The sequence below is a fragment of the Simochromis diagramma genome, unplaced genomic scaffold, assembly GCF_900408965.1.
Source record: "Simochromis diagramma unplaced genomic scaffold, fSimDia1.1 OVJJ01000641.1, whole genome shotgun sequence".
NCBI lineage: Eukaryota > Metazoa > Chordata > Actinopteri > Cichliformes > Cichlidae > Simochromis > Simochromis diagramma.
Genome location: NW_024387440.1, coordinates 180,670 through 195,288, shown reverse-complemented (window position 1 = coordinate 195,288; position 14,619 = coordinate 180,670). Strand labels below are relative to the sequence as shown.

The 14,619-nt window shown below is 44.2% G+C and overlaps 1 long non-coding RNA gene across 2 annotated transcripts; it reads right to left on the bottom strand.

Annotated features, from left to right (window-relative positions):
• Positions 1 to 4,617: 4,617 nt before the first annotated feature.
• Positions 4,618 to 7,137, bottom strand: LOC120722520. Of its 2 annotated transcripts, XR_005693501.1 has the most exons (4): positions 6,959 to 7,137; positions 6,495 to 6,596; positions 5,759 to 5,953; positions 4,618 to 5,523 (listed from the first exon to the last, which is right to left on the bottom strand). It is a non-coding gene; the product is annotated as an uncharacterized LOC120722520 (long non-coding RNA). The 2 variants fall into 2 exon arrangements; XR_005693500.1 differs by having other exon boundaries at positions 6,495 to 7,066.
• Positions 7,138 to 14,619: the final 7,482 nt, after the last annotated feature.

Genomic DNA, 14,619 nt, shown 5'->3' with positions numbered 1-14,619 from the left:
CCCAGACGTCAGCCCAAGCCCGCAGCCAGCTCTCACAGGCCCGCCGCTCCTCTAACGACTGGCAAGAGACCAGCACCCACTGCTGAAGTGGGTGTGCCGCCAGCGAGAGCACATCCTCCGGCCCGAGCTCCACGCCAGTCGGCCTGGAGCAAAGGCCCACCCTCACGCCCCCGGCTGGACCTGACGTCCAGGAGGAAGAAGCCTCAGCCTTCCTAGCTGTGGCTTAGAGTGGAGAGGGGGTCTAGCAGCAGGGAGATGCTGTTTTTACCCCTCTGTTGCCGCACAAGAGGTGCCGCTTAAGTTCTGTTCAGGTTGTCAGCCCCAGAAGGTGTTGCACATTCCTAACAATGTCTCCCAAGCACAAAACCTCTGCACACAAAATGCCTCAGGTAACCCTCTGTTCAGGTGTGCTAAATGTTCAGGTGACCACATCGAGTGTTCCCGCTGTTTTTCATTGTTGTGTCCCAGAAAAGGTGCCTCCAACAAAATGTATGAATGTACATGTGTCATGGTCCGTGGTCCTGTGCCTGCGGAATGCGTGATGCTCGGGTAGCCACACCCCCGGGCTGGGCCATCACCGACACACCTGCTCTCCATCGCGGTGATTACATGAAGAGCTACTTAACCCGGCGCTGACGGATGCTCCACGCCAGTCCGTTACTCACCTCACAGTGGTAACTAGACTTCCCCGAAAGCGTGCGTTCACTTCTGGTTGGAACTGTGTTTAATCCGCCTACTTGTGTCCAGGTTTTGACCCGGCATCCGGCGTCTGCCACCTGCCTGTCCTCTGGCTCAACTGGATCACTCGGTGCATCATCTGGCCCATTCGCTATCCCCACGGACTTCCTGCTCACGGACTGCCACACTTCCCTCCCGAGCTCCCACGGTCCCGCTCTATCATAAGCCCCCCTACTCTGACTCAGTCCTGAGGTGTTTTCCCTAATTCCCGGCTCCCTAGTAATCCTCTCCCCTTTCTATTGCAGCCTCCCACGGTCCCGATCCCGGCTTCCTCGTGTCATTGTTTCCCCGGGTTTTTAGTTCCTCGTTTTGCTCCCTAGTTTTCCCGGGTCGCCTTTCGTTATTATAATAAAGTGTCTTTTTCTGTTAGCGCTGAGTCTGCGACTGGATCCTTTTGTGCACGCGCGGCGCGGCGCATGACAGTACGGACTGGCCAGAATGGATCCAGCAGAACCAATACGTTCAGCTATTAATAAGCAGGGTGCCATGCTCGGCCGACACGATCAGTTACTTCTCTTACTTCAGGATCAGTATCAAGAGCTTAGCGAGAAACGGGGAGAAATGCGTGCTAAACAGCCCGACCCCGGCATACCGTTGTGTGACGTTGTGTTTCCACGGCGAATTGGACCAGTGTGGGGTTTCCTTTTTCAGTGTACCCTTTTCTTCAGTCGCTTGCCACTCGCCTTCCCCACTGACATGGCCAAGATTTCCCACTTTGTGGGACTGCTGAGTGGAAGCGCATTGGCGTGGGCTGAAGCCTATTTATCTTTTAACCCGATACAGAGTTGGGACTTCGATGACTTCCTCGAAGAATTCAAAGCAACTTTCTCCCCGCCAGTTTCCGAGGATGACGCTGCTCAAAAGCTAGTGGTGCTCTGCCAGGGCCGGAGTTTCGCACAGTGGCAGCCGCTGTTGGCTGGCCCGATTCGGCCCTAAGGGGCATTTTCCTACGCTCCCTGAACGATCAGATGAAAGATCAGCTCGCGTTTCACGAGGCAGCTAAATCATTCAAGGATTTGGTGTCACTCGCCCGTAGAATTGATAAGCGTCTACGGGAGAGAGAGGCTGAACGGCGGTCCAAGCCACCGAAACCCGTGTTGTACCCAGAACTTCGCGTGTCACCGCCCCTGCCCCCATTTAGCTCTCCAGCGGCGTGCGCTCGCTCACTGTCTCCTCCTCTGCCGGAGCCGATGCAGATCGGGCGCTCTCGGCTCTCGCCGGAGGAAAGGGAACGCCGTTTTCGGGCCGGGGACTGCTTATACTGTGGGAAGCCGGGACACCGCATTGCCAGCTGCCCGGTTCGCCCAAACGGACCAGCTCACCGGTAGGTTCGGGGATACGGGTGGGCAGCACATTAAATGCTATTAGACCCCGATTAGTTGTGTCCGTTGCCATAGTAACCAACAAAAAGACTGTTACATTCAGCGCATTAGTGGATTCTGGGGCGGAGCAAAATCTCATAGATGAGAAGCTGGCTAAAGAGCTGGAAGTACCACTCACTCTGTTGGAACCTCCCCTCCCTGCGTCAGCGCTGAATAAACAAGTGTTTGCTTACATCACCCATCAGACTGCGCCTGTGAAAGTAATCACTTCCGGGAATCATAATGAATCACTTTCATTCTTTACCTTCCCGTCTCCCGACACCGCGCTCGTGTTAGGTTACCCGTGGCTGCAAAGACATAATCCCCACATTGATTGGGCAGGGAGCAAGATCGCCAGTTGGAGTTTGTTCTGCCTAGCTAATTGCCTGAGATCAGCAGTTCCCGCTGCACCAGCTAACCTGACCCCACTTGTTACACAAGCACATGACCTTTCCTCCATTCCACCCGAGTACCATGACTTACAGGAAGTGTTTAACAAGGACAAGGCTATCTCTCTGCCACCTCACCGCCCCTATGACTGCACCATTGACCTGCTACCTTGAGCCCCGCTGCCCTCCAACCAGTTGTACAACCTGTCTCGCCCTGAGAGGATGTCGATGGAAAAGTATATCCAAGAATCACTCGCGGCTGGTATTATTCGACCCTCTTCTTCCCCTGTAGCTGCAGGCTTCTTCTTCGTGGGGAAAAAGGACGGTTCGTTGCGGCCATGCATTGATTACCGGTGCTTAAATGACATCACTGTAAAGAACAAATACCCTCTTCCGCTGATAAACTCTGTTTTTGGATGTCTCCAGGAAGCCACCGTTTTCACGAAACTGGATCTGCGAAACACGTACCATCTGGTCCGGATAAGGGAGGGGGACAAGTGGAAGACCGCTTTTAACACACCACTGGGCCACTTTGAGTATTTGGTTATGCCATTCGGCTTAACAAATGCCCCTGCAGTTTTTCAAACTCTAGTGTGCTCCGAGACTTCCTGAACGTGTTTTGTTAAGTCTAATTGTTGAATGTTGCCATTGTGTTTCTTAAATTTGTACAGTCTTAGTTTAAGCAGTAGGATCAAAGCCATTCCTTTGATCCTGACCACCTCTCCAACCACTCTGTGCTGGGGGAGGTTTTATTGTAGATACATCCTATCTGAAAGATCTGTTTCTTTTGATGTAAACTTCCTGGGTTTACGACCCTTTGGTCAGCAGGAGGTCTGACACACACACACACACACACACACACACACACACACACACTCTTACAGAAGTTCACACATATACATAAAATGCTTTGTCTTAGAACAAAGGGTGCGTGGCTTTGTTCTGACGTGTTTTGTGTGAACTGTCTCCCAATAAAAGGTAGCAGGAGGAGGTCAGATCTGGGGGTCATTGTCGTGCTGGACACAGATGAGAGGCCTCCCTTGCGCAAATAATAAATCGATCGATTGTTTTCTTCATGATGAATAAGTCTCTAGAATTAGCGGGGCTTGTGGAAACACAGACCTTGTTGTCCTTCGGAGCCGGAACCTTGCATCCACCGAGGAGAGGGAGAGGACGCCACCGCAACGTCTGGGATGATTGACGTAAAGCCCTGGTGTTTCACTTTGCTTTGTCACCAGGCCGGGAAGTTTGCGCCTGAACTCCCCTCGGGATGGATGACGATTGACGGGATCCAGAGACTCTTCCCATGAACGTAAACAAACAGTTAGTACAGAAGGCCTTAGAGAGCGGCTACGTGACCCTGCGTTGACCGCAGGTACGGGAGCGCGCTAGCCGCGTGAGAGAGACGCAGGCTTCTCCGCCGTTTGGGGCGTGGAGACAACCTAGGTTCGGTAGCTCCGCCGTGAGGAGTGTTCGGAATCTCTGCCATTTGGGGCGTTTGAGAGTTTTCAACAGAGAGCGCTAGCTGTGCGTGCAGACGCAAGCGATAGGCCTATGTTGTGTGTGTGTGCAGGCCAGACGTGGTCTGCGTGAGTGTGGCTGATTGTTGTCTTGTAATGGAGAATAAAATGTGTAAGTCTGCCTTAGAAGGGAATGTAAAATTTATGGAGAAATTTTTACCAGGCAGCACGCAGTATGTAGGTTGTTGGTGTGAGAAATATGGATTTGAAGGGACATTAGTGGAAGTTCAGTGTAAAATGCTTGTAGAAAGAATAGCTGTAAGTGTAGCAGGTAAAACAGGGAAAGCGAAGCAGAGGAAGGAATTGCAGTTAGCAGTTGCTAAGTTGTGGCTGGAGCAGGCTCAAAAGAGAAGAGAAGCACAGAATGTTAAAAGAGCAATATTGCAAGCAGTAGTTGTGAAACCTGAGGATGAAACAGCTCAATCCACTGCAACTACTTTAGAACAACAACACAAAATTTCAGAGTTTGGAGTTTCTTTAGTTCATTCCTGGGATTCCGCCTTCCTCAGTTTGTAGTCTGTCAGCTTTAGTCAGACAAGATGGCATCCAGGCAGGTTCAGTTTCAAAATGCTCCTGAATGAAAAAATTCATGGATATTTTTGTGTTTTGTATATATTTATAGATATAAATCTTTAGAGGTTTGACATTCAGGCACACTGGGAAAAAAAAGCTAAATTCTCTGTATCACAATAATTTGGGCCCTGGGCCTGAATTCAACATCAAAGAATTTATTGACAAACAAAATCAATAACATTTGAAGGATTCCTTGATGTTCATGTAGACTTTTGTTTCATTATCATTCATGTTTTCATACACATATTGTATACAAAGACTATTTGTTAAGTTGTTAGAGCTGTGTACATCATGCAATCTTTTGTATAGACAGCATACAAATGCAAAATAGGCATGCTACAATAAAGTGTTACCACAAAGGAAACTGAGGACTCATCACAAGACTTTATTTAATCATTCATTTTGACATGAACACCTACAGTATGAGCATTTTCATTTATTTAATTGTGACATTAAATCTCATATTGTAAAGATTCAACATTGTAATAAGCATTATGTTGTTCATTTAGACTATTTAGGTTTATCCTTTTTTCATGCAAAGTGTAAATCTCAGCTAAAACTATTCTCAGCTAAACAGTCTTTGTCATTTTCAGTGTCACCAGCTGTCTTACTACATAATCAAACAATTTTGATTATGTAGGATATTAGGTCCCTGCCTCTGTGGAACAGGCAAACTCTCACTTTGGGACGGGGCCAAAGGACCCTGTGCTCCCACAGTGTTGGTTGGTTCACTAATATCATTGTGTTTCTGTAATCCTTGTTGTATCTGACAGACTGCCTGTGCATTCTTCTGACATCTCAGTAATCCTCTCTCAGTCTCATGAAAGAGAACATCAACATGCAGGATTACATTTGGAAATATCTGAGACCATCCTGTCCCACTTGTTGAGTAGTTTGTCTGTCGGGTATGGTGCATCACAACCAGGATGATGTCTTTATTACCTGCACACAGCAGAAACATCCCTAAATAAATATAATCAAATAAAAAGCCATTGCATTGTTACTGTTTTGGATAGTTAGAGGGCTGAAACCATAAGAAAAGATGTTTCCATGATTATCTTGAAAACTGAATTAAAATATTCATATGTATATTGATAGTGAGTAAAGTAAAAGAGAAACTATAAAACTATAAAAAACTGAACATACTTTATATTATTGTGACCAAGCTTTATGATACCTGGTGCTTTAGCCATGGCTGCCTCCACATCTGACCTAACACGAGAGTTGATTGGGCAGAAAACAATGACAGTGTTGCATTCCTGTAGGTCTATGCTCTCCACCAGTAGCTGTTGAGACAAATTTACTTGGTACAGCACATCTTTGTCCGCCCCGAAGGTCTCAGCTGTACAGTAACTGTAGAACTTTACTGCATCTGCACACATTTTGAAAAGAGGAAAAACTTAACAGAAAAGCTTTAAAACTTTTTTTTACTTTGATTGGACGCTCACTCAGACACATGACTAGATGGCAAATTTTGTCTTCTTGATAAGAAACGAGGTTGTATTTACCATGTAATGAAGTAATGCATACTGTGGTACACAATGTGGTGTGATTTGTTAAAAAAGGGGGAATTGGCAAGAGGTTGAAACTCTTCTTTGTCCCTCCCATGGAAAATACTCTGGAAGCACCGTTAATCTACCAATTATTTCATTATTTTGTACAACTTTCAGTGTCATGTAGAGAATATTTATGAAAGTCATCTAAACAAGTTCAGAGGGTAAATGTATAACCACTGCATTTACAAGAATATTTAAATTTATTTATCAAAAAACAAATGAAATCATTTTAGTAGCTGTCTTTTATTAAAGAGATAAGAAATCTGATAAATGCTGTTTTATCATACCATTTTGGCCTGAAATTGTATAATGAAAAGGTGAAATTTATATAATTCATACAGGTATTTATGCACATACCTGTATGAGGGTGTTTCACGAAATCAACCAAGCATTTGAAGAATTTGTTGATTTTATCATCCTCATGGCGTTTTTGATAGGCCACCAACAATTTTTTAGCAGCTGAAAAGATAAATGAGAGTTTCAGGCTGCTTCACTGTGAATGGTTTTTAGCTGCTTCAGCTGAAAAGTAGAAAAGTATTTAGTTTTCGCTTCCAATTGTTTGTCCAAGGTATACCAGGAGGCATTACTGATGGAGCTTTGGAAAGCGAAGGTTTTCTGTGTCAGAAATTCATTAACAAATTCTTACAGTGTGACAGTTACACGACAAAATGAGCAGATTAATATATGGCATGAAATGATTCAGAACATACTGACCAATAGGACATGTGGCAGAGAAGAAAACTTTGCATAATTTTATTTAGAAATGGCAATACGGTTTAAGAAGTCGAAGAAGAAATACCCTTTAATTAGTTGGTACATACCCTCCCTGTATTCTTCTGGAAGATTGTTAATGTGTTTGTGCAGCTTCTGGAAGAAATTGCAGACAAATTGATTTATTTACAAATCAAACTACACTGTAAAAAAGAAAAAGTTGAGAAAACTTAAAATTTCAAGGCAACATGATGCAAGAGATTTTTGAGTTTTCTCAACTTTTGCCAACTGTTGTTGACTTAACGAAGATTTACAAGTTCTGCCAACTTGGATCTTCTTGTTCACCTAATTAGGATAATCCTGGAAGTCTAACGAAGAAATTCTGGTTTCATTGCCATGTTTTTCTGCCTTCACCAAACAAGGATATTCTTGTTTAGTAATCATACAATTCTTACTCCAGTGAGTTGGAAATTTACCTATATAAGTAAAAGAAATGTATGCTGTTATTGTACTTGAAAAAACACTCAAATAGATATAGAATAAAACAAAGCACAATTCAATGTTATCTAAAAGCTTATTTATTTTGTTCAACAGTGCTTTCAGTACATTTCAGAATGTCATGGGTAGTAGGGTGAATTTCTGTTAAAAGAAAGAAAGAAAGAAAAGAAAAAAAGAAATAACAAACAAACAAAAACGTGTTGCCAGTTTCTTTTGGGTGCTTTGTGCACCCCAGCAGAGACATTAAAATTCCAGAGTCCAGAACCAAAATAGAAAAGTGTCCAGCAACTTAATAATTCACGCACACACCCTGACCGTCTTGTAAAAGCTGAACATAATTATTGCACATTAAATAGGGTAGTGCCACAAACGAGTGCCTATGTACCCAGACATTGACATTTTACATGGGCTTACTATGATGAACTATGGAAGTTAAAAGTTATTAGAAATGTTACCATCAATGAAGAGGAAACTAACAGGTAAAACACCAGTTCTATGCTTCATATGGAAAACACTATAACAAATCTTTTAAAATACTACAAGACAAATTTTCACCATATATTCTCAACAATACAGATTCATCTGACTAAAATTTACATTTCGAATAATGATTTATCCACTTCACCTTCATATTGTCCGATCAGGTCAAAATAAGATGGCCTGAACTGCTTCAAAGGTATAACTCATCTGCTTTGGATAATCAATGTTGAGGGCATACAGAAGGCCAAAGAGGTGTGGCAGGGCAGTAGAGAGATCTGGAATGTTATGTAGCACGATGTCCCCTTCCAACACAACTGCATGTTCTCGCACATCGTCATCTTGTAGGATGGTGAGGATGGCAACTGATGCACCGTTCAACACTGGTTCCAAAATGTCAGTGTCCTGAAGAAAAGTAAAATATGAATTATTGAAAGCTAAGAAAAACTAAAGACAAAACAAATTTGTAAAGATTTTAACTTTAACCTCTATACCATGCTGGTCGTTTGACTTATGGAGGTTTTAAGAAGAAAAAGCTTATTTTCCTTTAATTAATGCCACCTTGTGAGTTTTGTACAAACATATTTTCTTCTGGAACATCCACTAACAATGCCCAGCTGCTGCTGAGCAGAAAAAAAAAGGAGTGGGAGTTATGACAACTGCAATCCCCACTATAAAATTATCTGGACTGCACTGAGGAAGTGTACATTTCCATTTTGGATTAACTCATCCTTTAAAAACATCTCATAGCAATTAGTTTTACTTGCATTACTTTTTTGTACTTACTAAGCACATCAGGAAAACCTCTGTTGCATCTTCTCTTGAGGAAAATGGGCAGGCCTCTCGGTGCCCTTTGGACACAATGTCGGATGTCTAAAGAGTATTCAGTGGAAAACAAGAATTTCAATTAGTGTAGTAACATGGTGTACTATACACAATGCAAAATCAGAACTCTCATAGTAAAGAAAATAAAGCACAGGTCAGACCCAGCAACACGCAAAACTTACAAAACAACAACAACAACACCACCATGTTAACAATTTTACTTTCTTTTTACAAATTAAATAAAATATCGCCAAATAAAAACAAAGTAATGACTGATGACATTCATTTTTACTGACATGTCCACTGATGTGTTTTGTTGGCTGAAGCCAACATTTTTTTCAGTTTCTGTTAAGAGAAAAGTATACTCTCTTCTAAAAATGTCAGATAAAGAAGCACTTCACTCACCTGTTCGTCAAGTTTATCCAGGGGGTCTTCCATCTCCTCACAAAGAGCTCCCTTCTTAGACCGGTACAGATTTAGCAGGCCAGGCACAAATTTGTCAATCAGAATCAGAAGGGATGCATCAAGGGATGCATTGAAGGTCCCCAGGAGGTCTTTGCTTGTGATCCGATGAAATTTTTCAGATATCTAAACAAGACATTCATCAAAATATTGTCATTTATTCAGCACAGAAAATTCCTGGGTCGCTGTCTTGGACAGTCTGCACCATGTTATATGCCTGACTGTGTTATCAACAGCAAAACCTGCTTCAAAAATCTCTTATGAATACATCTTTTGCACAGGAACAGAAACACCCTCCACAAAAACCAGTATCAATATGCAAATACATATTATGTTCTAAGTTGCACCAAAATCCGTGACCAATCAGATTCTGTGACCTGCCTTAGTATTCTTTTCCTAACCATCTCAGTCTATAGAAGTCCTATTTCTAGCACTAAAAGAAAAAAAAAACATGCTAAGTCAAAATTATGAGATTGCCTTTCTGTTTAACAATTTCGATTTAGCATGGGGACTCTCTTCTTGTACTGCCAGAAATGTTCACGCTAAGGATTTTAATATAACACTGGCAAGGGCCTTGACTGGAGTGGTAGCACAAGATAATAAAGTTGGCCAATGCATTACCCCAGCAAGTACTGTACTACTTCAATATAGTCAATCTAGTATAAATCATGCCCAATTTGAATAATAATTAAATTATAAATAAATTAGGACAGTCTTACCTCCTCAGAGGACAACAGCGCAGGTCATCTTTCCTGGACCTCAGATACCATAGGCTGACACTCCACGACCTCTCTCCGCCTGAGAGACAATGTTTGCAATAATGAAACATTTCAATATAATGTAGAGAAAAATGAGAAAAAAAAGTTACGGATCGGACTCCCCGATCCTTACTACGCATGTGCAAAGTCGGCCGGACAGATCGCGTCTACCCGTGGAATTGTACATAAAATCAATACTCCACCAACAAAAGGTCTCTCAAAACAATACAATACTTTCCACAGCTTTGAAGGATGGGTCAGGTGTATCCTTCGTGGCCCACCCTATGCCAGAATTCATAGCACGGCCCAGCCGATTCTAGTTTCAAACAATGGCGGCAGCCACTTAGTTTTAATATTACTCTTATTACCCTTTCTGCGCCACAAAGTAAACCTTTAAGATGTTTTCAGGCGAGAATGTAGCTGTGTAAATTTCAAATATCTGCTCAGTTTATTAAGACAACACATTTTTGCAAAAATGCTTCTACGTTTTCGGAGACATCTGTTACAACCGGCTTCGATAGCTAGCTGGGGATTCAAGGCTCACTATAGCAGCAAGAACAGCGAACTCTTGGCATATCATTTTCACATAGAAAATCCTAATAACAGATGTCTTTAGCTTACCTGCTAGGGCAAATGGTCGGCAGCTCCCGCACCTGTCCAACAAATGGTCAAATAATACACTCCAACTACAAGCCTAAAACCCCCCACTCCACTGACGACTTGCTCTTGGCCAACACCCTCAACGACTTTTACTGCCGTTTTGACGAGCCATCAGGCAGCCTTCACACCTCCAACGGCCCCAACAATAGAGACACTTTGGACACTCATTCCCCCACCTCTCCCCCCTCCATAGAGCCATCACCACCTTCAATCACTTCACCTGCAACACCCCCCTCCTCACCCCACACAAAAGAGGATTTCACACCACCTCCTCCCACCACAACTCTTCATATTCATGAAGCAGATGTGAGGAAGCAGTTTAAGAATCTGAATGCTCGAAAAGCTCCCGGCCCAGACGGTGTGTCTCCTGCCACCCTCAGACACTGTGCAAACGAGCTGGCCCCAGTGTTCTCTGGCATTTTCAACTCCTCACTGCAGGCATGTCATGTGCCTGCCTGCTTCAAGTCCTCCACCATAATCCCTGTCCCCAAGAAACCTAGGATCACTGGACTAAATGACTACAGACCCGTGGCTCTGACATCTGTGGTCATGAAGTCATTTGAGCGCCTAGTTCTCTCCCATCTCAAGACCCTCACGGCCCCCCTCCTGGACCCCCTGCAGTTTGCATATAGAGCCAACAGGTCTGTAGATGACGCCATCAACATGGCCCTACACTTCATCCTGCAGCATCTGGACTCCCCAGGAACCTACGCCAGGATCCTGTTTGTGGACTTCAGCTCTGCCTTCAACACCATCCTTCCAGACCATCTCCAGGGCAAGCTTTCCCAGATGAATGTGCCTGATCCCATCTGCCGGTGGATCACTGACTTCCTGACGGACAGGAAGCAGCATGTGAGGCTGGGAAAGAATGTCTCGGACTCCCGGACCATCAGCACCGGCTCCCCTCAGGGCTGTGTTCTTTCTCCTCTGCTCTTCTCCCTGTACACCAACTGCTGCACCTCCACCCACCAGTCTGTCAAGCTAATCAAGTTTGCAGATGACACCACCGTTATCGGACTCATCTCGGTCGGGGATGAGTCTGCCTACAGGAGGGAGGTTGAACGTCTGGTGTCCTGGTGCAGCCACAACAACCTGGTGCTGAATGCCCAGAAGACAGTGGAGATTATTGTGGACTTCAGGAAGCACACAGCTCCACTCCCCCCCATCATCCTGACTGACACCCCCATCACCTCTGTGGACTCGTTCCGCTTCCTGGGTACCACCATCACCCAGGACCTGAAGTGGGAGCCCACCATCACTTCCGTCATTAAAAAAGCCCAGCAGAGGATGTACTTCCTGAGGCAGCTGAAGAAATTCAACCTGCCAACACGGACGATGATGCAGTTCTACACTGCAATCATCGAGTCCATCCTCACCTCCTCCATCACTGTGTGGTACGCTGGAGCCACTATCAGGGACAAACAGAGACTGCAGCGTGTTGTGCGCTCTGCTGAGAAGGTGATTGGCTGCAGACTCCCATCTCTGCAGGACCTGTACACCTCCAGGACACTGCGGCGTGCAGCTCGGATCTCAGCTGACCCTTCTCACCCTGGACACAGTCTGTTTGACCTGCTCCCCTCAGGCAGGAGGCTCCGGTCCATTCGCACCAGAACCTCTCGCCATAAGAACAGTTTCTTCCCCTCTGCTGTCGGACACATGAACAATAACCATATGACTGTCCCCGCCACTAACACATGACCCTACGCTGTGTTCACTGCATCATTCCATGTTTGGCACTGATCACCACCTGCACTCATGTATATATCATGTATATATCATGTATATATCATGTATATATCTATCCACTTAGCACTTTTAATTCTTATTCTTATTTTTATATTTTTATGACAGTATGTTGCACTGAAGCACCGCAGCAATTTCCTAATGTTGTAAACCTCCTCAACATCTGGCAATAAACCCTTTCTGATTCTGATTCTGATTCCAACTTCAGACCAGGTAAAATCCGTAATGGTCGAAAAATTCAAATTTTCATCCAACTTTGGCCACGTTTGTTCAAATTTTCTTAGCAGGTTTTCAGTCCAGAACACATCGATAAACCACAATCACACAGCTCAGGTCTGCTTAGGCTCGTTTGGTCTAGTTTTAACTTGTTCAGCCCACGTGTTCCAGTCATCTATGGGGTTTCCCACTGGTTCCCAACTCAACTCAAAAAAATCTACTCAAAAGTTGATCATCTTTGTTATGCTCTTTAGAAAATCTTAGTTAGGACAACAATGGAAGAAATTTGTTGGGCAGACAAGCTTTTTTAGGTTGTAAATGGAAAATTTTATTTCTAAGTCAGTTTAATTTGAAAACTTTAATCAAATCAACAATTACTAGTTATCGTTTTTACAGTGTACTGTTTATTTGCTGCTTTGACTCACTTAAAGGAATGACAGCTTTATTTTTGTTGTTTTTAATGAAGTGAATACTAATTAAAACTCCTGTTTTTTGCATTTACGTGTGGACGAGGAATACAGAGTTCGTCACGCAACGTCACAGGTATGAGCATTTTTTCACGTCACGCTGTGCGCCACGTTATTGTTTACATGAGATTAATTGCAGTTGGCAGATAGTCAGATTAACAGTATTTTGTCACTATCTTCAGGTTTTACATGCTTGCACACACACACGCAGTTACTGTGCCTCCATTTAGAAAGTCAGAGGCGTTATGGTGTAATTATTTTACATGTAGTTGTTTTTTCCCTGTGTAATAATATTCAACATTGCTATCAATATATTTTTCAAAAAATGCCTCTCTGTGTAAAATGGGCTTAAAAACATAAACAACTGTGGGATACTGTTTGTCCCTGATTTGAAGAGCCCAGCACGTGCTCCCGACGAAGGGAAAACCAATCCTGCAGGGAGACCTACCTTGGCACTTGTGCAGGTGAAACCAAAGGGAAGATATGCTTCTTCATATTTATTGTCTTTGGCTTAGAATGAAGTTGGTTTGGAAACATATTCAGCGATGCTTCATCTCCTGCTTTGCATTTCTGTGGGCGCTAGCAGTGTCCAAGCGTTTTGTTTTTTTCCTTTTCATGGCCCCCCCTGCCATGGGGGGGCCATGAAAGACCATCAAAGTGTGGGGCCCGTGAAAGGCCATCAAAGTGTGGATGGGCCCCACACCTGGAGCTAAGGGGGCAGTGTCCAAGCGTTTCACTCCACATATTTCACATACAAGGGTCAGTTCTACAGGCAGAAACATGGGTGTGCCGTGGGCTCCCAGGTTCACCAATTGTGGCCAATTTGTACATGGAAGAAGTGGAAAAGAGGGCTTTGCCATCCTACCCTGGAACACCACCAAGCCATTGGTTCAGATATGTGGATGACACCTGGGTGAAAATCAAATCTCAGGACGTACCACAATTCACGGATCACATTAACTAGGTGGACCGACACATGAAATTCACCAGGGAGGATATGAAAAGTGGCAGATTACCCTTCTTAGACTGTGAGATTTCCATCAGTAATGGGGGACATCTAAAAGCTGATGTTTACTAGGTAAAAACTGGGTGTCATCAGGACGCTACAACACAGAGCGAATACCATCCCCACTGACACAGCGGCCAGGGAGGCAGAAGAACAGCACATCAAGAAGGCCCTGAGTGAATGTGGATAAAAGCTGGACTTTTGTCAAAGCTGGAAAGACACCTAAAGAAAGCTCCAGCCGATCCAGGAGAGAAGGACAACTGCTGCCCAAGCGAAAACCTGCAGTGATCCCATATGTGTCAGGAGTATCGGAGCAGTTGAGATGCATTTTTTCTAAACTCTCTGTGGCTTTTAAACCCCAAAACACGCTGCGCCAAAAATTGGTCCACCCCGACACAAACAGAGTAACATAGTGTACGCTGTTAAGTGCCAGGACGATTGCCAGGATTTATACATCGGGGAAACCAAACAACCTCTGTCGAAGCGGATGGCACAACACAGAAGAGCCACCTCATCAGGCCAGGACTTTGCAGTCTATTTACACCTACAGCCCAGTGGACACTCTTTCAATGATGGGGATGTACACATCCTGGAAAGGGAGGAACGCTGGTTTGAGGGCGGAGTCAAGGAGGCCATTTATGTAAAAAGGAAAGACCATC